This window comes from Carassius gibelio, chromosome B7 (genome assembly GCF_023724105.1).
Source record: "Carassius gibelio isolate Cgi1373 ecotype wild population from Czech Republic chromosome B7, carGib1.2-hapl.c, whole genome shotgun sequence".
In the NCBI taxonomy this organism is placed as follows: Eukaryota; Metazoa; Chordata; class Actinopteri; order Cypriniformes; family Cyprinidae; genus Carassius; species Carassius gibelio.
The window spans coordinates 14,349,308-14,375,187 of NC_068402.1; the positions used below are offsets into that span (position 1 = coordinate 14,349,308).

Below are 25,880 nucleotides of genomic sequence, written 5' to 3' on the forward strand. Positions count from 1 at the left end.
AAGTCGATTACAAAGATGAACTGCAGTCAGGTCGAGACCCTGATGAGGATGACGAGAATGCAGATGTGCTTTCTTGAGACGGTTTCTGACAGTTTGTGGAGAAATTCTTTGGTTATGCATACTGAATGTTTCAGCAGCTGTCTGCGTTGCTGGTCTCAGACGATCTTGGAGGTGAAGATGCTGGATGTGAAGGTGGGCAGATGTGGTTAAATGTGGTTAAATGTGGTCTGCAGTTGTGAGGCCGTTTGGATCTACTGCCCAATTCTCTGAAACACCTTTGGAGATGGTTTATGGCAGAGAAATGAACATTAAATTCACGGGCAACAGCTCTGGTGGACATTCCTGCAGTCAGCATGCCAATTGCATACTCCCTCAAAACTTGTAACATCCGTGGCATTGTGCTATCTGCACATTTTAGAGTGGACTTTTATTGTGGCCAGCCTATGGCACATCCGTGCAATAATCATGCTGTCTAATCAGCATCTTGATCTGCCACACCTGTGAGGTGGATGGTTTAACTCGGCAAAGGAGAAGTGCTCACAATAACAGATTTAGACAGATATTGTAAACAATATTTGAGAGAAATAGGCCTTTTGTGTACATAGAAAAAGTCTTAGATCTTTGAGTTCAGCTCATGAAAAATGGGGGCAAAAACAAAAGTGTTGAGTTCATATTTTTGTTCAGTGTATATATGGTAGCCTATTTATATCAAATATCCATACCACAGGTTTGAGGTGTACAGTCTATAATATGTGTAGTGCGTAACATGACACTACTCATTCTGTTGTTTTTGTGGGATCTCCAACGAATTCTGTTCCTGTGATCTGAAGGTGTTTCAGCACCACAGACAGCAGCAAATCCTCACGCTGTGTTCCAGAAGAACGCTATCCCTGACATTTCTGAATAATAATCATTATTAATCCAAACAAGGTCTCTTAATTTCAGTGGAATTCACCTGGAGCTTTAGGGAGTTTATTGATGACGCTGAAAACTATTTTCTCTTTCCTGTTATGCACTTATTCATTTCCTTTCTTTAACATGCAATGCAAAGAGAGCTTTATAACTGGTTTTTGATAGACAGTCCACTGTGAATAAAACTTAATAATCACTAGCAAGAATCTGTTATCAAGAAAACTGTAACAGAAGGTTTTGAAACTAACAGGAAGACGCAAAAGAAGGACAAAAAGTGTTTTCCACAAGGTAAAATATGATGCTTGAGTTTGATGAACAGGTGAAAAACTAAGGGCTTGTAATGTATGAATTATATGAATCAAATTTACTGCAGCAGCCTCATTGTTAGCTTCTGAAGGCCGTGGGGTATAGAATACACCCCGCAATGACTATGTTGTGATAAAAGGTATGTCTGTTGTCTGGTTTCACTACTAGCCTTTGTCAGGGAGCACAGCTTCTTTTCCTCTTCTCCTTGAAAAGCTATCTTCACTCATGGGAGCCGGAGTCAGGCAGTATTCATTCTTCACTCCAAGTGCAGCACTCTTTTGAAGACATAAATAGGCTGTGTGTTTACCTCCATCTGCAGCACTGAGTTGATGCACAGTGATCTATGGTGCTAGCTGTTAAAATTCAATTAGCTTTTGAAGCATGATGAGTTTTGATATGTTCGAAAGTTGCAGGATTTCATCGAATTTCAGTGTCAAGAGTGTTAGCATGGAATTGTTACTTTATGAAACTATGGAAGACTCATTTGACTTTGTTGGTGTAACCTAATGTATTCAGGCTAATTCATTTGGATTAAATCATGTCTGCTGTCGGGGGTCCTATTAACATTTTTATTTAAATTTTTTATTTATTTATTTAAGAGACACACATTTATCCAGTTCCAAACTTTTATGTTCAAGGTTTGAAGGTTAGTAAGAAATATTTTAAATAATTAATAGATTTTTTGAATGGAATTAATACTTTTATTTAGTGGGGATTCGTTAAGTTGAGTGTAAACACATTTGTACTGCTAAGAATCTTGATAAAATGTATCACATTAAAAAAATATATATATTCATCAGCATTGTTACTGTTTTCAACATTGAAAATAATAATAATGAAAAAAGAAATTAAATCAGCATATTGGGGTGGTTTTTGAAAAATATTACACTGAAGATTGAAATGACTTAATGCTTAATATTCAGCTTGTCATCACAGGAATAAATGACATAAAAAAAATTTAAATAGATAACACTTGTGTTAGATAAACACTTGTGATAGATAAATTGTAATGATATCAATTATGCATTTACCAAATAAATGCTGACTTGCAGACCACAAACCTTTGAACCAGTTGTTCAGAGGATCAATAAAAAATAAAATAAAAATAATAAGAAAGTTTTTTTTTAGGCGAACTTAAAGGTTGTGTTTTTTTGAAGCTTTGATTGTGTTTACAGTGTGTAATATTGTCACGATCATTACATGGAGTGCCCATGAACTTTTGTAGAGGGCACTCCAATCAGGACAATTCCACATTAACCACCAGATGTCACCCGGACTCTAGCACCTCTTATCTGTTGCACCACACCCTAACTACATTTCCCATGAGTCTCTGCATCACAATCACCCTGCCACACCTGCACATCATTCCTCAGTCAAACTCCTTGCCACACCTGCACCTCATTTACACACACATATAAGCAGCACACTCACTCTCACTCTCTGCGAAGTCTTGATTTGTTGTGTCTGTCATTTCCGAGCGTTTCCCTTGTGTTTGATCTCGCTGTACCTGACCTTTGGATTGTTTATACTGACTCTGATTCTCTGCTGCCTGCCCCCGACATCTGCTTGTTCCTTTTTTCAATTCTGGTTATCCCTATATACCTGACGCCGTTGCTGATCATTGCCTGTCTGACCATTCTCATTAAAAGTTCTGCACATGGATCCGAACCTCTCTGTCTCATCATTACAAATATAACATGTTCATGTTTCGCGTTTAAAAAAAACAGCATTTTTCACACAATTGAATTATCTGTATACCGTTGTTTTCACTGTCATAAATAAGAGCTGATGACTTCCATGTTCTATAAAGTCCCTCCTTCAGAAATATGTAACGAGTAACGAGTTTAATCCGGCATTAAACTGATTGAGATTGAGAAAGTTGTCCTCAGCAAGCTGTCCTCAGCAAAATGTGCTGCACATAGTTTTACATGTGGATTATAATTTTCGGGAACCGAGTTAAAAATAAGTTGTAACCATTGATCTCTAAGTACAGCGTCCCTGGGAAGCCCAAAGAAAGATGATTGGACTCCGAGATGAAAATAACAGCGTTTCAACGACATGGTGACAAACTCCGTCGCCGTCGGAGTGCAACAAGGCCACGCCCCCTTTTTGTGTATTCATGTGGGCGGAGGTTAGTCATAAAACTGTTTTAGTGACGTCATTACTGCAGGAACTACAGGGATGTAGATGTTGGCAAATTCTGTTAAATAAAATATCTCGCTTGGCATTGAACTTTGAGCTTTAGAATTTTACAGATATTATTTATACTCTAACAACAACATTACATACTAACTGAAGTTTGAAACATGGAATTACAAAGAACGGGACCTTTAAACACGAACACAGGCATAGGTAGCAATAGTATTGTAAAGAATGGCATTTTATTGATGCCAGCTTTTGCTATTTACAGTACCAGTTCAGCTGGGCTATTAAGGCTTTTAGGACAGAGTGACACATGTTGAACCATTTCTTCCCATATCAAAGGCCAGTGATGGATGCATGGCAAGGGCATCTTTCAGCTCAACCTATCCTGTTCTCTTCCTCATCCTTTTCATCCTCCACATGGTCTTTCTCAGGCAGCCTCCTCAAAAGAGCCATTACGCTGACACCAGACAACATCCGGCCTTCTGTGTTCATAATAGAGGAGAGGGCAGCGAGCAGCAGGTCTGCAGGGGTGGTGAGGGGATTTCAGCCACACTGCTTCATCGCCATGCAGTACGAACACTGCCATTTGACAGGATTTGGCTGGAAAATTAGACCCTGCTTCTACCCCAGATGGCAGCTTTTATCAAAATGGCTTTGAGGGTAGAGCTTTCTGAGAGAGAGACAGAAAAAGATGACGGAAGTCTATAAAAAGTCTGCAAGTGTTAAAGGGACAGTTTACTCAAAAGTGAACATTTTTTATTCTTAATTTGCTCACCCTCATTGTCATTCTACACCTAATTGTGTGATGATTAAAGCTCCATATATAGCCTATTTTTTATATCTATATTTATATATAAATGTTTTTGATATTTAATAATACATATGTAATATACGTCACCTTTCAAAAGTTTTGGAACAGTACTTTTTTTAAGAACTTATACTTTTATTCAAGTTTATCAAAAGTGACCATAATAATGTTTCAACAGTTAATAATTGCTCTCTCTTAATAATGTTTCTCTCTCTCTCTCTCTCTCTCTCTCTCTCTGTGTGTGTGTGTGTGTGTGTGTGCTCTTGTTTTTGTGACATATCAGGACACAACTTTGTATAATGACATGGGTATGACACAGGTATTACAAGGAGAGGGTGACTTATGAGGACATAACCCATGTCCTCATTTTTCAAAACGCTTATAAACCATGCAGAATGAGTTTTTTTTTTTGAGAAAGTAAAAAAGTTTCCTGTGAGGGTTAGGGTTAGGTGTAGGGTTGGTGAAGGGCCATAGAATATACAGTTTGTACAGTATAAAAACCAATACGCCTATGGGATGTCCCCACTTTTCACAAAACTAAACGTGTGTGTGTGTGTGTTTATATAAATAGTATATTTAGCATGATTTCTAAAGGATCTTGTGACACTGAAGACTGAAGTACAGACTGTGGGATTATTATTTTTTTTAAATATAATATATTGCCAATTATATTATTATATATTTACATTGTATGTAATAATAATTATAATAGTAGTGTTAATGATTATTTTTTTTTTTGTATTTTCATTCCAGTTAATGCAGCCTGTGTGAGTGCAAAAGTCTTATTTCAAAAGCATTAAAAAAATCTTAAAACCCCTAACATTTAAATGGTATATACCATTTTTATCATATACATATACATACATATACATTATATATATATATATATATATATATATATATATATATATATATATATATATCTATCTCATATCAGATGAGATACTAAACAAATCGCAATACAATAATGGGTAGGAGTTTATATGAATGTATGTCTGAGGGGAACTCACTGTCATTAGAAAAGTTCAGTTGGTATTTTTTTCTTTTCATCTTGCCTCTGTATAATGCATATTAAAGTTCATAAGTGCTGCGCTACTTTGTTTACAAAAGCTGGGAAATGCTTTAAGCACCACATGCTGGCAGAGAGTGAATCTGCGTCTCGTTCAGGTCGTTTGCTGTTTCGGTTTCATGCAGATATTTCCAGAGATGTATAGTAACGAAGTAGAACTACTTCACTACTGTACTTAAGTACTAAAAGGCGGTATCTGTACTTTACTAGAGTATTATTTTTTTCTCCTACTTTCACTTTTACTTCAGTACATATTTTCACTGAGTTTAATACTTTTACTCCGATATTTTTTTTATGCGCGGCATCGTTACTCGTTACAATTATAAAAATGTTACGAATCATTCCATTACAAACCCACATTACCACTGCCAGAACTGTAGATGGCAGGTTTGATGAAGCTGGCACATCATTGAGCGAAGACTGCGCGTGCTGACTGAACTGCTGTGAAGAGAGATGAACACCGAGCCGAGCCATCTAATGACTCGTTTACGAGTCAAGAACTGGTTGCATCGGTTTTCGGATCACCAGTAGTTCTTTCTAAAAGTTCGATTCAATAAACTCAAGTTCACTGGTTCTTTTGCGCTCTACGTAATGGCGTCATTGGACTTGACTGCAAGCCTTCGGTTTACCTGGGCTCATAACACTAGCACAGAATCAGTTCAGAATCAATCACCAAAAGAATCAGTTCAGTTCAGACGCTTTGTGTGTCGGTCTGCTTCACACTGAATCACACATGCGCAGTGTCATCAGCTCAGTGTCCAGTGTCATTGGACGCGTCTGACAGAAACGGTTCTTGACTCGTGAACGAGTCAGTCTGTTGTTCGTTATCTAGCTCGGCTCGGTGTTCATCTTCAATTCTCTCTTCACATCAGTTCAGTCAGTGTACTGTTTGAGTAAATGCATTACTCGGGGATATTGGTTTGTTTGAACTCAGAGGGAGTGTCAGCAACATTAAACAAGTTAACAGCTTAAGTCATTTGTGGATTAATGCGTATTGGAGACGCGAACCGTTTAAAATGATTCAGTTCGATTTGGTGAACTGTTTCAAAAAGATCCGGCTACATCGAGTGATTCGTTCGCAAACCGGTCTTACAACAGAAACGGAAGAGAAGACAATGCTGAATAAAGTCGTATTTTTTGCTATTTTTGGACCAAAATGTATTTTCTATTCAAACTGACCCTCTGATGTCACATGGACTACTTTGATGATGTTTTTCTTACCTTTCTGGACATGGACAGTATACCGTACACACAGCTTCAATGGAGGGACTGAGAGCTTTTGGACTAAATCTAAAATATCTTAAACTGTGTTCTGAAGATAGACGGAGGTCTTACGGGTTTGGAACGACATGAGGGTGAGTTATTAATGACATAATTTAGCAATTTGGGCGAACTAACCCTGTAACTGATTTTTGTTTACAAAAAGTTACAAAGGAATTGTGATTGTCCTTTAGGTTAATCATTTGAAATAGTAAAAACAATATGTTCAAACGTTTGACTATATTCTTTAATAACTAAATAACACAATACTTCTAATTTTACTTTCAGTACTTGAGTAGTAAATTTTAAAATAGACTACTTGCAATAGTTAAGTATAACAAATGTTGAATACTTCAGTACTTCTACTTAAGTGTTGTGCTTCTACTCAAGTCACTTTTTTGATAGAGCACTTGTACTTTTACTCAAGTCTGGGTCTCTAGTACTTATACATCTCTGGATATTTCTTATGTATAGTTTCACAAAACTGAAGTCAGGACAATCTGTTTTTGCTTCAAATTTCGAAATTATACAATCCCAACAAAAACAATTTAGATTAAAACTGCTCATGTTGCATTTATGCAGCATCTTTGTTTGGATCATGATTAAAATGCAGTGATTGCCTCTTTTTTTTTGGAAAGAGCACAGACGAAGCCTTTGTTTGTTTATATGAAGAGCTTTCTTTTATTTGTTACTTATTTATTGGATTTGAGGTTTGTTTTAAAATTTCAATTTAGTTTTGTTATTTACATTATATTTTAATTTCACAAAGAAACACGCATCATTTTGTCCAAGCAATAATAAAAGGACACATTTTCATTTAGAATTTTTAAATCTCACTTTGTTAAAAATAATAATAATCATGAATTGAATCGAATCGAACCATGAAATAGAAAATGTAAATCGAATTGTGAATAGAGTGAATCATTATATATATATATATATATATATATATATATATATATATATATATATATATATATATATATATATATATATATATATATATATATATATATATATATATATACATATATATATACATATATATATATATATATATATACACATATATATATATATATATATATATATATATATATATATATATATATATATATATATATATATATATATATATATATATATATATATATATATATATATATATATATATATATATATATATATATATATATATATATATATATATGCCGGACTGTTGCAAGGGCTGTGCCAAGTCTTCGACCACATAGGGCCTCGCGCTTCTAGAGGGCCTCGCTCCTGGCCTGTATTTTATGTTGTTTATATCTATGTCTTTTTTTCAAAATATTTTGTCTTTTGAAAGACAAAAATAGTCATAGCTGATATAGACAATATAAGACTCTGTGTATAAGAATGAGTAAAGCTGTTTGTTGTTAGGGTGACAAAAAGTTTTAAAGAGCAGGTCATATGGTATTTTAAAGTGTTCTAATATCTTGTTGAAGTTGGAATTTTCTCAGAATATACATTTAATATTAGAGTCATTTGCCAATGATTAGGAAACGATTCGTTCCAAGCAAGTTTGGAGCAAACCCCTCCATTCCCCAAGCCTACTCTGCTCTGATTTGAACAAATTGTTGAATAAAGTCATTATTTTTATTTTATTTGTGTACAAAAAGTATTCTCGTCATTTCATAACATTACGGTTGAACCACTGATGGTAGTTGGACTATTTTGACGACATCTTTCATACTTTTCTGGACCTTGACAGTATAACTTATTTGGCAGTTTATGGTACAATCACAAGCCTCCAGGTTTTCATCCAAAATATCTTAAATTGTGTTTCAAAGATGAATGGAGCTTTTACGGATTTGGAATGGCATGTGGGTAAGTGATTAATAACAAAATTTTCATTTTGGGGTGGAGTGTCTGTAACGGAGGCCAGCGGGTAGGTGCTGTGCTGTAAACCTCACACAGATGTCAGTGGCTGCAGTCATTTAGCTTCCTTGCTAGTGCATCTGCCTCCCGTGCTGGAGTCCTGGGTTCGAGGCCCACTCGGAGCAAGGACAAGGTGTGGCGTTGAGGACCCAGGATAGAGGGGTTACATTTCCCTTTAAGCCCTGTTTTGTTCCTGAATTGTCTGTCTGCTATTGATTTGGATTTGTGTTGCTAAATGTTGGATTTACTCCTGGTTTCATGATTAAATAACTTGTTGACTCTGTTCCTTCATTGTGCATTTCCCTCTTAGCCAGCTCACGTAACATATACAGTATGTGTGTGTGTATATATATATATATATATATATATACATATATATATATAGTACAGTGGGGTTCTCCTTTATAGAAATAAGCAGCATCAACTATCTGCTACAATTCACTTCTGTGTCTTTTGTGTTATTCAGAAGAAAGAGCAGGTTTTCTCACATGATGGTGAGAAAATAATGACAGAACTTTCATTTCAGATGAAGTATTCCTTCAAAAAGCAGAGAAAGAGGCAACATATTTCCTCTCTTCCTCTCAGTATTTCCATCTGTCCATAGAGCTGAATCCTCTTACTCGACTTATCACTGGATTTACCAGTTCCTGTTGAACTGCATTTGAAAGAGCAACATCTGCCAGCAAGATGTCAAAAAGATCTTTTGTGTGCAACTGTGCAAACAATGTTCTCATCATTCATTTTCCTATTTCCCTGAACAGTTGATGCTATATTAATCATTAGTCATAAGCCTTAGGAGCTCTCTCCTGGTAAAATAAAGATTTTGTCGTCTTTCTCAGTCGATTATTGCTGATTATACCTCATCGTGTTCGGGGCAGGTGCAGAAAATAGGGTGTGATGGTGTCACTTCACATCGGATTTGATTTTTGTTTGTCTCGGCCCGTCTGGAAGACACATGTCCCTTAGGAAATGAACAAATTTATAGGACACTTCTACAATTAAGTGTACAAATTACTGCCAAAGTCACCAAAGTCTGTGGGGGACATGTGTGGTGTTGTTATCAGTCTCATCTAATGGCAAACATCTGCTCGTGTAGAAGCACCCCCACGGGAGAACAAGTGACAATGTCAGGAGGAGAGGAAAGACAGAGAGACTGCTCTGCATCACTTGTCTTGGCTGGGACGTCCCTGTTTCTCCTCCTCCCTCCTTAGATTGTGCCGGAGCAGTGGCACTGTTGATTCAATCAGCCTCTTTGTGAGCTGGTGCTCAGTAATCACGGCACGCAAATCAACTCTCAGCACCAAACAGAGTCAAAGTGTGAGACATGCCGAAGAAAACTAGCTTCCTGTTTCCCATTAAACGCTAGATTTTATAGACATGTCAGTCAAACTCACACCTCGTCTTTTATCACTCATTGATGTGGCTTTATTAAAATTCATAGATGACCCTGCTAGTTGATTGCGTGTGTGTATGTGTTGTCATTTGTCTTTATAAGATCACTGAAGTTGAGGTTCTCACATTAGACACAATGTTAATCATATATTTCATCAACAAAATGTTAAACGTTCTTTAGCAGGTGAGGACAGATTCTGTGTGTGTCATGATGTTCTTATTCATCTCTTTGTTTTTCTCTTCTAGTTTTGTGCCTGAGACATCCACTTCACCCCACAACAATCGGTAAGTGTCTCTTAAAATGAGAATGCTCTCTGCACAAACAGCAATCACACCAGATGGATCAGAAGATCTCCCTTGTTTTGTGTGTCATAATCAGGCCTAGACTGTTTTTTTTTTTTTTTTTTTTTTTTTTTTTTGTAGCTTTTCCTGCACTGATTTTGATAAGAAAAGCACATATTGGATTCATTTATATATGTATACGCATAGATACCATCAAAAGTTTGGGGTAGTTTTTTTTTTGTCTCGCAAGCTCATCAAAGCTGGATTTGTTTTGGTTAAAAAAATCCAGTAAAAACATTGCTACTGTGAAATATTTTTTATCTAATTTATTCCTGTGATGATAAAGCTGAATTTTCAGCAGGCATAACTCAAGTCTTAACTGTCAAAAGTGACAGTTAAGAAACTCTCACTTTTGATCAATTTAATGTGTCCTTTTTTCAGTGTCATTCAAAATAAATTAATAGTTGAACAGCAGTATAAATCGAATGCAAATTTCTATAGGTGAAATTTAAAACCAGTTTTTATCTGTCTGTCAATCTTCATACAAGACTTGACAGTCCTCACTTTCCTGGTTATAAATTACACTTGTTGAAATTACATGAATTTTTAATTCTACTTCCATAAATTTCAGTTGCAATTCAGCGTTCAGTTTGCTAATTCAATTCAAACTGAGCTGCTGAATTGGAATGTAAAAAAATATTCTCAGTTCAGTTCTGAATAATGTGCAACCCTGGGTAACACTGTTGTCTGGTTTTAACAGCTTTCTGTATTCATGACAAAAGTGTGATTTAACAGTGACATGCCTGGCCTTGTGCCAAATAATAAGGTGTGTGAATGCAATAAGAGCTGTGGGGGAAGGGAGGCACATGCTAATCTACGCTCAGAGGCTCCGTGTTGGTGGTGGGGCTGGTGGAGGAGTGCGGTATCATGGGAAATGTCTTTGAAGATGTTATGAGGTGGAGGAAGGATCACAGAGCGGCACGGCTGCCCAAACACTTCACTCTTCAGTATGTATCCGCATTACTTTCACAAAAATTTTATAAGGATATGTCTAGGGGAAATATGTTCTTTTAGCATTGTTGTATTTTTGAAAGGACTGTTTGAGCGGTGCAAGAAAAGGGCAGGGATGGAGACCTGTAGCGGTTTACTGGAGGCAGCCTAGCTAGGGCGGGGTCAGACCGTCTTCTGTTGTCTATCAACACAGATACCAACTGACTTTTCTTCCTAATCTTGATTTCTAAGCAATGAAAAATCAGTGTTTGATGGAAGGGGGAGGGTCGCAGAGACATGCATTTTTTTTGTTGATTAAGTCACCAATTTATTTAGATATTGTTGAAGTTAAGGGAAATTTTTTGAACAGACTATGATATTATTTATTGATGCGTTTAGTATAAACATATTCAGAATTGTTGTTGTCACATAACTGATTCTGATTGTATTTGTGCCATGTAATTATTGATCTAGTTTTGTAAAATGATGTATGCCTGTTTAGAGCAAAAACAGAAAAACGTGTTGATTATGGTTCCACCATGTCATGCTATTTGAAGTCTCACAAATGTGAAGTTCTTGTAATAGGGAATGACTGAAAAATTAATCGGTAAGGGAGTTGATTGTGAACAGTAGCAGTTGTGAACTTTGATTCAAACCATTTACGACTGCTCTGTTAATCTTTTAGACTGACTCATTAAAATGAGCCATCTCATAAGAGTCATTTTTGGAGTTGGACATCACAGAAACACTGGTGTGCACTTGGATGATTTGCTGATATTTTTAGATGTATTATTGCTCGAATTTGTTTTGTGCCCATCACTTCTCATGAGGGGCACATCACAGGCCAAAATCAAAGTATGTTTCTTTATTTCTCTGAAATTTGCCCTGAAATGTTATTGGTTATTGTTGATTGTGAATTAGCAGAACACTGATTCTGTTGCTCTCCGCTGTGTTTCTCTGGCCTTGTGCTTTGTTCAGAGCACAGCATCAGTAGGTGGGGAAATGTAGCATTTGATGAAATGTGTTGCTGCCCTTGGTCGTACAAATCAAGCAATAATGGAAGCATTTGCATACAGATGGAGACAAAAATGCAAAACGTGCTGGTGTTTCCTGCTGTGCTGCCTCGTGCCCTTTCTAGCATATTTTTTTGATGGATGGAAACTGGAAATGGAGGCATGCAGACTACCCTCCTCCAAAGACTTTCATTGAGAAACTGACAATACTGTAACACTGCTTCAGTGTTATATGATTGTTTTAGCCTTCAGTTTGGGAAGGGAAAATGTCTAATGAAGTGGTTTTATGTACTGAAGTTCTTTTTTTATTTTCTTGACTAGGTTGTGGTTCTCAGGTGTGTCTTGTTTAATGATGTACTGCATTCAAGCACTCCTGGGAAGTTATGAGTTTGGAAATAATAATAATGACGTGATGATGTGCATTCAACTGATTTTGGTTGGAATACATTTTGCTCGGGATGGACAATTTCAGGTTTTACTCTTGCTTTTTCACTCGGAGGCAAAGACAGGAAGCTTTTTTAGCGCTTTTGCAAAATAATGCAGAGGAAATTATGTGCCCCTTGTATTTTCAATTGTCAATGTTGTTTAGTATTTTCTGGCAAGCTTTCTTGCTATTCTTCAACACCATGGTTACTGTTTTAAGTCAGACAAGCTTCACAGTACAGTACATCCCATTGGAATGAACTGGAAATTTCTGTGATCTGTGTGATTTTCTGAAAAATCTCATAAGGTGGTAAAATATGATTATATATCATATTCTTATCATATCTTATGTGGGCTGGGAAAAATGTATACATAGCAAAACACTGTATGCACCATTTTTCTATAAAGAAATATTCAATTACAGTAACCTGATGGAAAACTGGCAATTTTGACTTTTCAACTTCTAAACATTTATTTAAAGATTTTGAAAAGAAAAATACTGTTCTTCTCTGGATACCTTAAAGGGTAACTAAACCCTAAACCAACTTTTTTTATTTAATGATCTGTAAGAATGGGGCTTTATTAGTGATGTTCATTGATTCGAGTAACTTTCTTTACATTTGTGAGTATAAAGTGTTTTAATTTTCAATATATGGTGTAAAAATGTCTGAGTGCTGCCCTCTTCAGGTTGAACGGTGGCTACTGCAGTTGATTTTTCCTATTGGATGTTTGCGGTGGTACGTAACGTAAGCGATGGCAGGTGAGGTGACGTAAGTAGTTTCCAGCTCACCACACCCTTGGTACGAGCTACAACGCCCTTGGCAGTATAAAACCATCTTTTTCCGTCAAAATCACTGTACTGAGTCAGGAGTTGGAATTGCGAGGATTGAAAAACGATCAGGATAGAGTATTTTAGCACCTATTTAGTATAGCATTTATATGGTTATTTAGATTATTTCGTGTAGCCTTTTTAGTTAATTAGCATAGTTGTTAGTGTAACGTAAGTATTGTTAGAAGCATAGTTAGTTAGTAGCATAGTATTGCATCAGTTAGGATAGCTTCAAGTTGGCGTAGATTTGTCTGTATTAAGTACAGTGGTCAGGATGACCGTGAGTTCCCACCTAGAGCTGGAGTATGCAAACTGCATTTTACGCAGGATTGCTTCTCCAACGCAATGGAGGTGGAAATGGGCTTCTCCACACAGCTCGCGCTGAAAAGCGGCACAGTGCCTTACTAAGAGACTGGCCCCATTCTCTCTTGCGCGGCTGCTTCACTAGCATCGTTGAGCCAGCGGCTCAAACTTATATGGCTCTGACCCTGGCCCTGTGTCCAGTGACATTTCGACATCCTCCACTTCAGATGAAGGTGGGGGAGAAAAGTCCTCTACTTCAAAACGCTCTGTTGCAAAGCTACTTGCATCACTACAGTCACTCTCCATTTTAGCGACTCTGATAGCAGCTGTTCATTAATCTGTCACTGCGGGTCTCAGGTTCACGCCCCACCCGCTCAGCCTCACCCTCGGTTCGTCCCCTCTATCTCCGCTGTGCTCTGCCCAGCATTTCTCAAATATTGCCATTGGGTGGAGTCAGGCTCTGACCAGGGGTTTAGTAACACTTCAAAAGACCAGTGACCCAGCAACAACATTTTAGTCCATTTTGGATAATTTTCATAAAATTGCATTTTAAATTTGTCCTAACACACAGATCCTGTGTTGCTTTTCCAATAGAAGTCTGAAAAAATGGTGCATGGTAACAGTAGCTAAGGTCGGTCTGAGTTTAAAGAAAGTATTGATTTTCCCATTGGAAATTGTGGCTTCAGGTGATGTGTGCTCATATCGTAAATACAGTCCTTCCAGTATGACTGAATGCACCAATTGGTTTTCTTGATCTGTTGCCTTCAGTCATTGCTTTTTGTCTTGTTATGGCATTAACCCTTGTGTATTTATCCTTCATGTTTTACTTGTCCTTTGTCAGGTCTTTTCCTATTTAGGCTGCGTGTTTGGTTAGATAATGCTTAAATGATCCTTTGTAAATAATACAACTGCTTTTAGATCCTCTAACTCTTGCCGGTGTGAGTAAACATTACACCTGAATGTTCTGCTGTTGTTATTAGATAACATTATATTAACCTAATAAATGAAATGAAAACATCTTCCTATCCTTATGAAACATCTGTTCAACATGTCCTATTATAACTGGTGCAAACTGGTTGTGACTGAAACATCCTCAAGGGGGATTTTGCTTGGACAGACACATTTTTCCTCTCTCTTTTCAGTTTCTTTGCAGTGTGTTGTGTGGGTTCGGGCAAGCTCATGATTGATCAAGTGCAAAAGAGGATTAGCGGATGCAGAGAGAAGGGATTCAATTCCAACTGCGCTCGCTTCGCTTATGGCAGTTAGCCGTCCTGCCGAATGCAATGAAAGAGTGAGACAGTGTTGTGATTCACCCTCAGATCTAAACCGAGGCTCATAATCTTCTTCAGATAGTTTCAATCCATCAGCATCAAACTGACAGAGCACCCAGGAGGGCAGCAGCCATGTTGGACCCCAACAAACAGCAGCCTGCTGTTTAAAATGATGGGGTTGACTGTTTTATTTTCTTGTGCTTAGACCAGTGATGATATGAGTTCTCATAAAAAAGTCTTTAAAAGGCTAAGAAAGGATGTTAAAAAGGCAGATCTGGCTATTTAATGAACAGGAGCCATGAAAAGCCTCAGTGTAAACTGATGATACGCTCCCCGCAGTGATGATAGGCCCTTAATCCATTGCATTTGGTGCAGAGCAGTCAGTCTGAATGTGGAGAGAACAGCAAGTTTCTATCGCTTTCGCCTTCACACATACTTTCAGAGGCATACAGAATCAATTCACAGGCTGTAGGATGGCTTATTACTGATGCCTTAAAGAGAGACATACCCGCAGTTGCCTGCTTGATTTGTCATTTTGTTATAGTTAAAGATAATGTACCTTTAAACAGCATCCTTAGATGCTGGATGTTTCGGTGTTGCTACGCTTGAACTAACCAGATGATCTCTCTGTGTACTGGATTTAGATGCTATTCGTGTTGTGATCAAGTGCAATTTGTATGCAGGTGTGTGTTTACAAGTATATACAGTATGTGTTCTGGCAGACTGTCATATTCTTTTTGATATTTTGTTTTGTTAGTCATCAAGGCCGTTTGGTTTCATTCTGAACATAAATGTTGCTCCAAATGAATCCAGTCCATCGAGTGTACTTGAGGAAACAAAATCTAAATAATTAGATCTTTTGCTATGAAATGTAATTTTTCCCCTCTATCAAACTGGTTGATGCCAAATCCTCCCAAAATATGTTTATTCCTTCCTAAAGTACAACATTTTTGTGTAAAGACATGATGTTTCCTGAGTTTAAATGAATGGCTTTTATATTTTCACTGAACTATTGAAAATGATTAAAATATATTGTTCATTGTTCTGCAATCAAAAACTTCAGAGTCACTTGTAAATGACACAAAGGTGTGTTGAATCAGGATGGAATGGAACTAAACTTTGGAGGACAGTGAGTCTTCATGGAGCAGTTTTGAAGACCTCTGAAGACTGCTCTCAGTATCCTATTACAGCTTTAGTCTCAAAACTTAGACAGAAAGCTGCTGAGGCACTTTGTGATGTCAGCCTGTCATGGTAATCCAAAACCTAAAGGATGATGGGCGAAACAGCCTGCTTAAATAGATCAGAGAACAGTGCTTCTTCTGTGAGAACTCCTTTTACAAAAGTCTCTCTCTATGCAGATCACACTATATGTTAAAAAGCACCTTGTAGCATGTCTTATTGTTTTTTTGAAAGCTGTAAGACACTGTTACACAGTTTGAAGACTGAAGATTCATGGTCACCCAATTTATTTGGCTCTGACCTGCTTTTCCCCAAAGACTGATATGACTCTAGCTAGTCTGATCTGCTTTTCAACCCTAAGGCATTCTGAGCTTTAAAATAATCAATTATACTGAAAGCAGAACCAATCTTAAAATATGTGCTCTTTTCATCTTTAACCTGCCAGAGTTCAGTCCGAAAGAGAGGCAACCTGAAGCACAGTGCTGCCAATCTGACCCATCATCCTTTGCGGATATGATATCTCCTCGCACTGTTACATCTGAAAATGTGTACCTGATATGAACCTTTAAATTACTTTCAGTGCTGGAACCTAATGTAGCCAGATTGATTCTGTCATATGAAATAACTTGACATGAAGCTCATTCTTATGATATCTGGCAAAACGGTCCAACAAGAAAATTAGAGGCAGTTTAGTAATAAAACCGCTAATTTTTGGAGGAAAAGTGATTGTCTAAAACATGTTTGACATGTATTTTATTAAATTCTAAGGAATTTCCAACACACTGAAGACGGCTTATTTTTTGACCTTCATATGCTGTTTAAGAGTAAAAGAGCTTAAATGTAATTCAGTTAATTTTTTAAGCCAAACTACACTGAATTATTTTATACTTACAGATAATGTGGGCAGAAGGTGGCATGCAACACAGAGTGTTCTGAAAACACCGTCTTAAAATAGCTCTGAATCATGCATTATTCGTACAGCGTGCACAAGGCCTGTCAGACTGTGTATTGCATGTTTATGTGTGCTCTCACACCCTCAGTTCTTCAACAGACCCTTGGTTTCTGAACTAATTTCTTGGCTATAGCAGGGCTTGAATTTCGGTGCGGGAATGCGGGGATTGCGCATAATTTAAACCATTCCCGCAAGGTTAGCTTTTATAGTGCGAGAAATTCCCGCACAAATATATTTGCTTCATCTCAGAGCAAATGATTAAAAAATAAATTCACAGATGGGAGAAAAAATATGTCAAATTGTCTAGTCAAATTGTCTTTTATTTTCGAATTTAATTCCTCAATCAGCGCTGGACCGGCATTTTCTGTCTCAGCGCTGAGCTCATAGACAGTAAACGGCGGAGCCCTGGCTGCTGTAGACAGATCATGTTTCACGCTGTCAATGCAGCGGTCTGCGTTGCGCTGATCTTATTCACACTATCAAGTGTAGGTGCAGAATTCTAACATTTTGAGTCAAAATGTGCTGTTTGTGAAGAAATTATCCGCTTCCAAATTGTCGTTGTAATAACGAAACTGAAACATTAAAAAACATTTTGCTCTTTATGGTGTGCCAGTGATAGAGCGCGGCAGCAACGAACCAACTGATCAGCTTACAGCGTCACAACATTGAATGCTCGGTCGAACAGCTGATCATAGCTGTACAGGGCGCCTTTATTATTTTTCATCTCCATGAATATATCTATAAATATATCTAGTAATAAAGTTAACGCAAGGGCTAGAAATCAATTAATATTTTGCTGATCCTTCTTGTCATCATGGAGAGCGCAGTTGGTTGCATGGCAACGACAGACGCCACGAGAGTGCAAGCGCTTGTGGAAATGAGACTGCGGCGCGCGCGCCCGAGCTTTCCAATTGTTTGAGCATGTGACTGCGCGTTTCCCCTTGTTTTCTATTCATTATGCGCAGCATATTTCCCGCGCGCACAAACACGGCCACAGACAATGAATTGTTTGGTTAGCGTAGTAGTTTAAATATGGACCGTTGGCTGAAGCGAAAGACAAGTTCGGATGATGCAGATCACGATCCAAAGAAAAAAGTTTTCACTGAAATGGAGAAACTCATTCAGACAACCATGGTCATACCAGTAGCGAGTGTGTCGTGTGAACGTGGATTCAGCACACAAAACAGGATCAAAACTAAATTCAGAAATTCACTGAATAATACAAGTCTCACAAATCCAATGATCATTTCAGAGCTTGGACCTTCCCTTGAGCAGTTTGACTTCAACTGGAAAGAAATGAAGATGAGGAGACAGATGAGAAACTTAGAATAAGTCACATGAAAAAAAGAAATGGAAAAAAATGACTGAAATAGAACTGAAATGTATGAAAGACAAATACTTATAGTTTAAACTGAGTTCTTAATATCAATTTACGATATCAATATCAAAAGTAAAAAAAAAAAGCAAAGAATTTAACTGAACTGAAACACATGAACTGAAATAGACATTAATATAGCATATAGGCCTAGTTTAAACAGAGGTCTTAATGTCAATTTGAAGAGCATGATGTATTTTGTATAAAGTTTATTTTTTTTGTAAACTTACTTGAGAACTGGAAATGCACAATTCATGCATACAAATCTGTAGATATTAATAAATGAACATGATTAAATTAGACCGATGCATCAAGTTATTCTCCCCCCCATAATCTTTAGATCCCCCCCATGTGACCCATGTAAGGGGGGAATACCCCCCAGTTTAAAAAACGAAATTCAGGCCCTGTATAGTGTTTGTTTTTGAACTGACTTACGTTGCTGTGGTGTCCCAGCGGTGAGAAATATGAGGAGGAACACTCTGTTCCTCTGTGCTTTGGTACTCGCTGTTCCGCTGGGCGATGGATATGGATAGTGTGCCGATGGTAGCGTTTGCACCAGGTGATTTTGGCCCTCTTGTTTGTATCCTTTCTCTCTTTTTCTGTCCTGCAGGGTTCTCTGGGACTGGTCAGACCTCCACAACCTCTGAGAACAGAACAGGGATTTATACAGCCACATGGCACATTACTGTATGGTAATAATAAATAAATGCTGAAGATACATCTGCATTTTAGTGCAGGAAAAATAAGATGCACAGTAATTAACTTGTTAAGTCATGATGCAAGTAAAACTGTATCTGGATCCAAGCTCCTACATGTTTTAAATGATCATTATTTACTGTGTATCACACATTTAAGTTAAGCATTTTAAAAACATACTGTGGCCATAGGCTTAGAGTGTCCTGGCAGTTTTATGTTAGTATCACAGGGATTAGAGTTTTTGTTAATATTAACAAACAAGCTCAAATAAAAACAGAATGACTCCGCTTATCTCTACTTAATCCTCAGATGTGTAGCTCTCCTAGAAATAACTTGGAAGACATGTGCACAAATCTGCCTACACACTCTGTGCTCCCAGTGCACCCTGGAAGATGAGCGTAATGTCTTTGTGTCATTTGCAGCCTCATGAATATTTAATGAGCCGAGGCTGTCAGTGGGTGGAGCTTTTCCATGTTTGTCTGCCTCAGCGCTGCATTATCTCTGAGTTGAACCTTCCCGGTATTGACCATTTCTTCATCAGCCTTCATATATCAACCACCTCATCACCCTGGGCATCGACCGATTCCCCAACCCTGTCAACTTTTAATCAACTTCCTTTCCGCAAATGAAAAGTTAATTTGTTGTTACTGGGAAAAAACTCATACAAATCTTTCATGGATGTGTTTTATCTGAATGCAGTTCCACAAAAGGTGATTTGGTTGGTATGATCTCTATTTCTTAATATCACTTTATAACAAAGAAATATTGGTCATAATTGACCCACAAATACCCATGCTGTGGTGGTTGCTGGTCAGTAAGAATGCAATAGGCTGTTTGTGTTATAAAATGTGCATTTTGGGCAATTTGTTACTGCTTGGTAAGTATATTCATCAAATAATCATCCATAACTGCTGATGTATTAAAGATGCTGCCATAATGAGGGCGCACTGTGATGTTAACCTGCCTTAGAAATCTGTATTCAGCAGCAAGCACAGGTGCCATAATGACTCATACATCATATGTCTAGCAAAGGTCATGGCCATCATTTATATGAGGGCATGTGGAGTACACCATGGGAATGTTATTGGGTGGGATTGATTGATTCACCCAGGGAAAGAAGTCCAACTTTACATGAAATTTTTAAGTAAAGCTGGATGGTTTCCCTTAGCAAGTTCTGCTTCTCATTATTTCAGCGCATCTACTTATTCTCTTAGACTTCTAGTTTTATTGCAGTCTTATTGTGTTCTGTATCCAAGTGCTTTACCAATGCTACAACTAATGTTTGGGGCTCATAAGAGAAAGATTAATAAATGCTAAATATAGATTGTTGCATCCAAAATGGGTTTCATGTCATAAAGCTGCTGCTAATAGAGATATATGCATGATTTTGTGCTTTCGCTTGTGTTTTGATTGCATGAACGCAGCAAATAAGGAGTATTAGGGAAGAGCAAATAAAATGGATCAGATTGCCCATGGATTGGAAGGTAAAATTGGTGGTCTTGATTTGCTGTTTCACAAACTAGCTTCATTTTTGCATTTCCGCTCCTCTCCCATCCTCTCTGGCTACTTCCACTTCTGCCTTTCTTGTCAACCCCGTCTCTCTCCTTTTCTCTCTGGAGGCACTAAAGGGTCTGCTCCCAGCTGCCACAGCCCAGATGGCTGACAGGAGGCAAGCCGTCTACCGCAATGGCGTCTTTGTCTTGTGTGCTGGTTTGAATGTGGTGCGAGTGAAGAAGAGAATGAAAATATATTTTTGTATGTACATAATATATACATAATATGGGATGAAATTTGTCTCAAAATGATTAATAGATGTACGCAAAAATATCAATGTACTACATCAATTTTATACATGTATTTTACGAACCACAAACAAATGCCTTTCAGTTTGATTCAGGATTAAATGTTTGTGCAGCAATTTGTACATATACAGACATGTTTGTGAATAAAAATGTTCTGTTCTGCATTAATATATCATAAATTGCTCATGCAAAAAGGAATCCATGCGTATTGGATCGAGTGACACGCGTGCATTAATTGACGTCTTGTTCGAATCGATCTGGTTCGGTTCATTTGGATTTTGAGACTTCACTTTCGCAGTTTTCAGTATTTCACGTCCCACACACACACACACACAACTACTAACAAACAAGGCCCAGTGCAATTCATGAACGGGTACACGATTTGAAAAATTTGTGGATGTGCATCACTACACTGAAACAAATGCTTTTCAATCGGTGTCTGCAGAGTTAAGAATTACATGAATGTACAGCATTTTTTTACAAATAGAGACATATACAATTGTTATAGTTTGTATTAAATTATCATAATTTGTGCATGTAGGGATTGAAATGTGCATTTGTGGATCATGCGACGTGTGTGCATTCATCTACGTCTCTTCCGAGTCGATTTTGTTTGATTCATTTGTATTTTGTGACTTTTCGTTTTCATTTCCTTTGATGCTGAGAAACAACACAATGAACTGCATAATTAGAAATTGGGGATCACGATTGTCCGATTGTTAATGCGCATCTCGTCAGTAAAGCCGGTTCTCTAATCAGCAGTAAATTCCATCAGGTGCGTGATTTTCACATAGCTCTACTCCACTTTGAGTTCTCCCTTGTCCTGTTCCCTGTTCAATGGTGAGAGAACTGAAAAACAATGCAGTGACTTTCAAATAATATGCATTTCGCTCCAAGCAAAACTCACATACTCTGTAATGCTGTGAACACAGGCAAGCAGAGTGATACAAACAGTGAAACGTCCCAGTTCACTCACTGACTCACTCACATACTCAAGCAGCACTACCATTCCCTGCCAACATGGCCTTCCACTCTTTTCCTCTTTTCATTTGCTCTCGGATTCTCTATTCACGTCCTATTGGAGGCCATCTGTGGCCTCCCCCTGTGCTTTGCTCGAGGGCATGGCACTGAAGGTAGTGCGGACGGCGCTGGACCAGCCGGTATTGTTGCTCGCTGGTCAGTTTTACTGATAAGTGACTGAGCCAGACCCTCAGCAGGTGTTCAAAGAGAGAAACACACAACTCAATATCCAATGTTTCCCATACCATCTGTGAGCTGTGCTGCTTGTCTGCGTTATGGGGAAGAGAACGTGTGTCTATGTGTTTATGTGAGCTGAAACACTACTGTCAAATCTTCTTGCCTTGTGGATGTTGTGAGTGGTTCGTAGGCTGTTGCCAATGCGTTATGAGGGTTTTTAGAATGACTCTGTATAGCTTTAAGGAGTTCTGGGTGGTTGGTGGATTATGATCCACTCCTCACACCAAGTGCTAAGTCTGGATTGTGTGGGCAGGTGTTCACTTTGCATGCTAGAAATAGGAAGATGTTATAATGGAAACAGAAAGAATTCACTTACAACCATGTAAACATGTTTACCCAGAGTCTCTCTGCAGTATGGGTAATAAGTGGATGGACAATTTAATATGGTTCTATCTATGTTGTATACAACACATCTTTATATTCAAATGCATTCTTCAGTTCTGCATAATTTTCTCCCTCCTGTGTGTACTTGACACAGTGTTAAGTGTTTGCCATGTAAGCAGCTGTTATGTGCTCTGCACCGCAGCTCCTGCTGAGCTAAAAGGTTCACCTGAAAACTAAAATGCTGTCATCATTTTCTGATCCTCATGTCGCTCCAAACCTGTATGACTTTCTTTCTCCGGCTGAACAGAAAAGATGATACTTTCAAACTCAGAAGGGTCTGAACAACATTGGACCCCACTGACTCATTGTGTTGGGTGGGGAAAAATACTTTTTTGGAACGACATCCACAGAAGAAAAAAAGTCATACAGGTTTGGAACAACAGGAGGGTGAGTAAATGTTATTTAGGCGAGCTATCGCTTTTACACAAAACATTACAATGAAATTAAGTTTTTCTAGTTTTGAATGTAAAGTAGAAAGAATAGAGAGTACATACAGGTGTGTAAGGCAGCAACAGCTCACATAATCACGATAGAAAGAGATTTTCTGTGTTTTATTAGGGGTGCGGTTATCTTAGCTATATGATTTGGAAGACAATGTAAAAGGATGAAGACTGAATGAGCTGCCTTGGTCTGTCATGTATTGAGGCTTCTGCCTGGATGTTTAATTAATCTGAGTAGTCTGATTTTCTTTCTCAGGATCTCTCTTACTTTCTTCTCAGATCAGAGAATTGCTTTTAAGTACATTTCTTTTTAAATTCTTGAACATCATTATCATTATTAATTAGTTTATTAGGGTTAGACATTTTTTTTTAAACTAATTTCTTCAACAGTTTATGTTGTAACTGCTTTTATACAGTTGTCTGAATTTTCATCAAGTTGATGTGACTTCTTGGTGTGAACATTTAAACAGTTATTGCTGCCAGCACCAGCAGGCATGTGTAAGGACAATTACTAGCAGGTGCTTTGCTTGTGGGCTTTCAGAGAGGACAGATACAGAGGGAGCAAGAGAGAGGGCACGAAAGTGAGTGTGGTTTAGCTCAACCCATTCACACAGCTGTTTCATTAACACATTCCCCTTGGGGGGCTTAATTATAACACGCTAACCCATTTCCACCTGAATCTTCCTTAAACATGTTCTCCCTGTTCATGCATGTATTATTATGTTTTTACTTTTATTTAGAATAATAGAAGAAGACTGAAATCACATTATGTTCATAATTATGAACTATTTTAGTGTAACTAAGTCCCCATTAACTAGGAAATACATTTAAAAAATGTATAATCAGACTAACCCATTTCAGTTTGAATCATTCTTCTATTGATGCATATTCTCTTTTTGAAGATTTTTTGCCATTTATTCATAATAATAGAATATTGAAATGCTTGTTATTTTCTAATTCTGAGCTATTAAATTGTTAATTTACCTTTAATTACTAATGCATATACAGCTTTCTGACCCTTCATAGACAGCAATACAACTGACACTTTCTAGGCCCAGAAAAATGTAAGGAAATTGTTAAATAGTGCATGTGACATCATAATACAACCTTAATATTTTTTTGTGCAAAAAAAAGAAAGACTTTATGCAACAATTTCTTCTCTTATGTGTCAGTATTCGATGTGTGTTCACCAGAGTAACACAATACATATGTTATTGTTTTCTCTGGAACACAAAAGAGGAACCATAAAAGAAGTCCATATGATACATGATCTATTTCTCACTCTAAATGACCTGTTGGACTGTAGAAAACACACAGGTTTGGAACAACATGAGGATGAAAAATATTGTTAAGCGATCTATTCCTTTAAAACTCTAGAATATCAAGCAATGTCTTTCTCACACTGCACACTGTTGAAATGCATTTGGATCTTGTTTGACCCTCCACCGTGATGCCCACCAGTTAGCAATTATTCAGGGCTATGAATGCTGGCGGTGCTCTCCAACAAAAGAGTGTTGCCGTGGTGATTTGGAGAGGGGGCTGGTCTGGTGGTCTGGCCTTGGAGGAGGTTTGGGGTACTGTTAGTCCAGGAAATAAGCACTCCCCTCCCTGCAGTGAGATCGGGAGACAGACGAACACTCACCTAGAATCTCAATGAGAGAACGGTGCTTTCTCCTCACAAGGAGAGTCAGAATACTGAAGCACAAAGCAAAACCCCAGAGTGCTGCTCTGCAGGGAGGAGTTTCCAATATCTCCTCTAATGTTTGTCTTCAAAATTCATCACAGATTCAAGTTTCATTTATGAAAGATGAAGTACAAAGTCCAACAATATTCTACAGATAAAAAAGGAAGTAAACTCAATGTTACCTATAAATCATAACAACCATGATGTGTGCCTTTGGACATGACTGAACCCTCATGTCTTATAAAGGGCCAACAGATTAAAAGTACATGCTGGGTGAATTAAGTTTTAATAATGGTTGATGAACAGACAGGAGGAAGATACATTGTAAAGCTATCCTCTCAGTCAGGGTGTTATTATGATCTCTATATTCATGCATTTTGTGCACCAGTTCTCTTTCACTCAGCCTCTGAGAGAAGGAGGTGAAACGGAAGTCTTGACTGACCAAACTTGCAGCTGAAAATGAGAAATGAAAGCATTTGGGAGTGGAGGACAAGGTGAGCTGTAATAAAGGTGATTCAGACAGTTCCAATGCATAAGGTTCACACACGCTGCGCCTCGGTTTCCTACATGACTTTTCCTATTCTGACTTTTATTCAGAATACCGTTAGCAAGAGTGGCTGCACAGTGGGATTTCTGTCTATTCTCTTGACAAGAGGAAGTTCCTCTATCAGTATGTTCACAGAGGGTCCTGCATGTCTTGCTTTTAACAGTTTTCTTTGTTCTAACCTTTGTGTTACACTATAATCTTTCACTTTTTCTTAGAAAAAGATGTGCTCTTATTAGGGCTGGTAAGCAATAAAATGTTTTACTCTAATTAATTACATTTTGTGGTGATTAATTAATGAGAAATTACTCTGAAAAGATAATTTAAAGTCATTGTTGTGTAAAGCATCAAAACAGGCATTACAAAAAGTAGGTTCAGCAAGAAATATTTTGTTTGATAAAATGTATTACATATACTCTTTTGGACCATGTGAGTAAATGATGACAGAATTGTCATTTTTGATTGGGTGAACTATAACTTTAATAATTTATTTTCTTTGTTTTATTATTATAATTTTTTTAATGAAATTATACTCTAAAATAATATTAATTTCTCACTACGAATTACATAAAAAGTGGAAAACGGTGATCAAGTAGAACTGTATTGTTGTGCCCCCTCCCCAAACCCTTTTTGTAAGGGTTGTGATG

General features: G+C 37.6%; 1 protein-coding gene across 6 annotated transcripts in view; it reads left to right on the forward strand.

The window, feature by feature from the left end:
• The window catches only part of apba2b (amyloid beta (A4) precursor protein-binding, family A, member 2b), a 79,258-nt gene that overhangs the window by 15,374 nt on the left and 38,004 nt on the right, over nucleotides 1–25,880 (forward strand). For 5 of the 6 annotated variants that reach the window (XM_052561522.1, XM_052561520.1, XM_052561523.1 and 2 more), the window contains exon 2: nucleotides 10,056–10,094. The gene's annotated coding sequence lies outside the window, so the exon portion shown is untranslated. Of the gene's footprint in view, nucleotides 1–10,055; nucleotides 10,095–11,058; nucleotides 11,099–25,880 lie in introns of those variants that run through there. The other variant, XM_052561521.1, reaches the window with a different exon arrangement.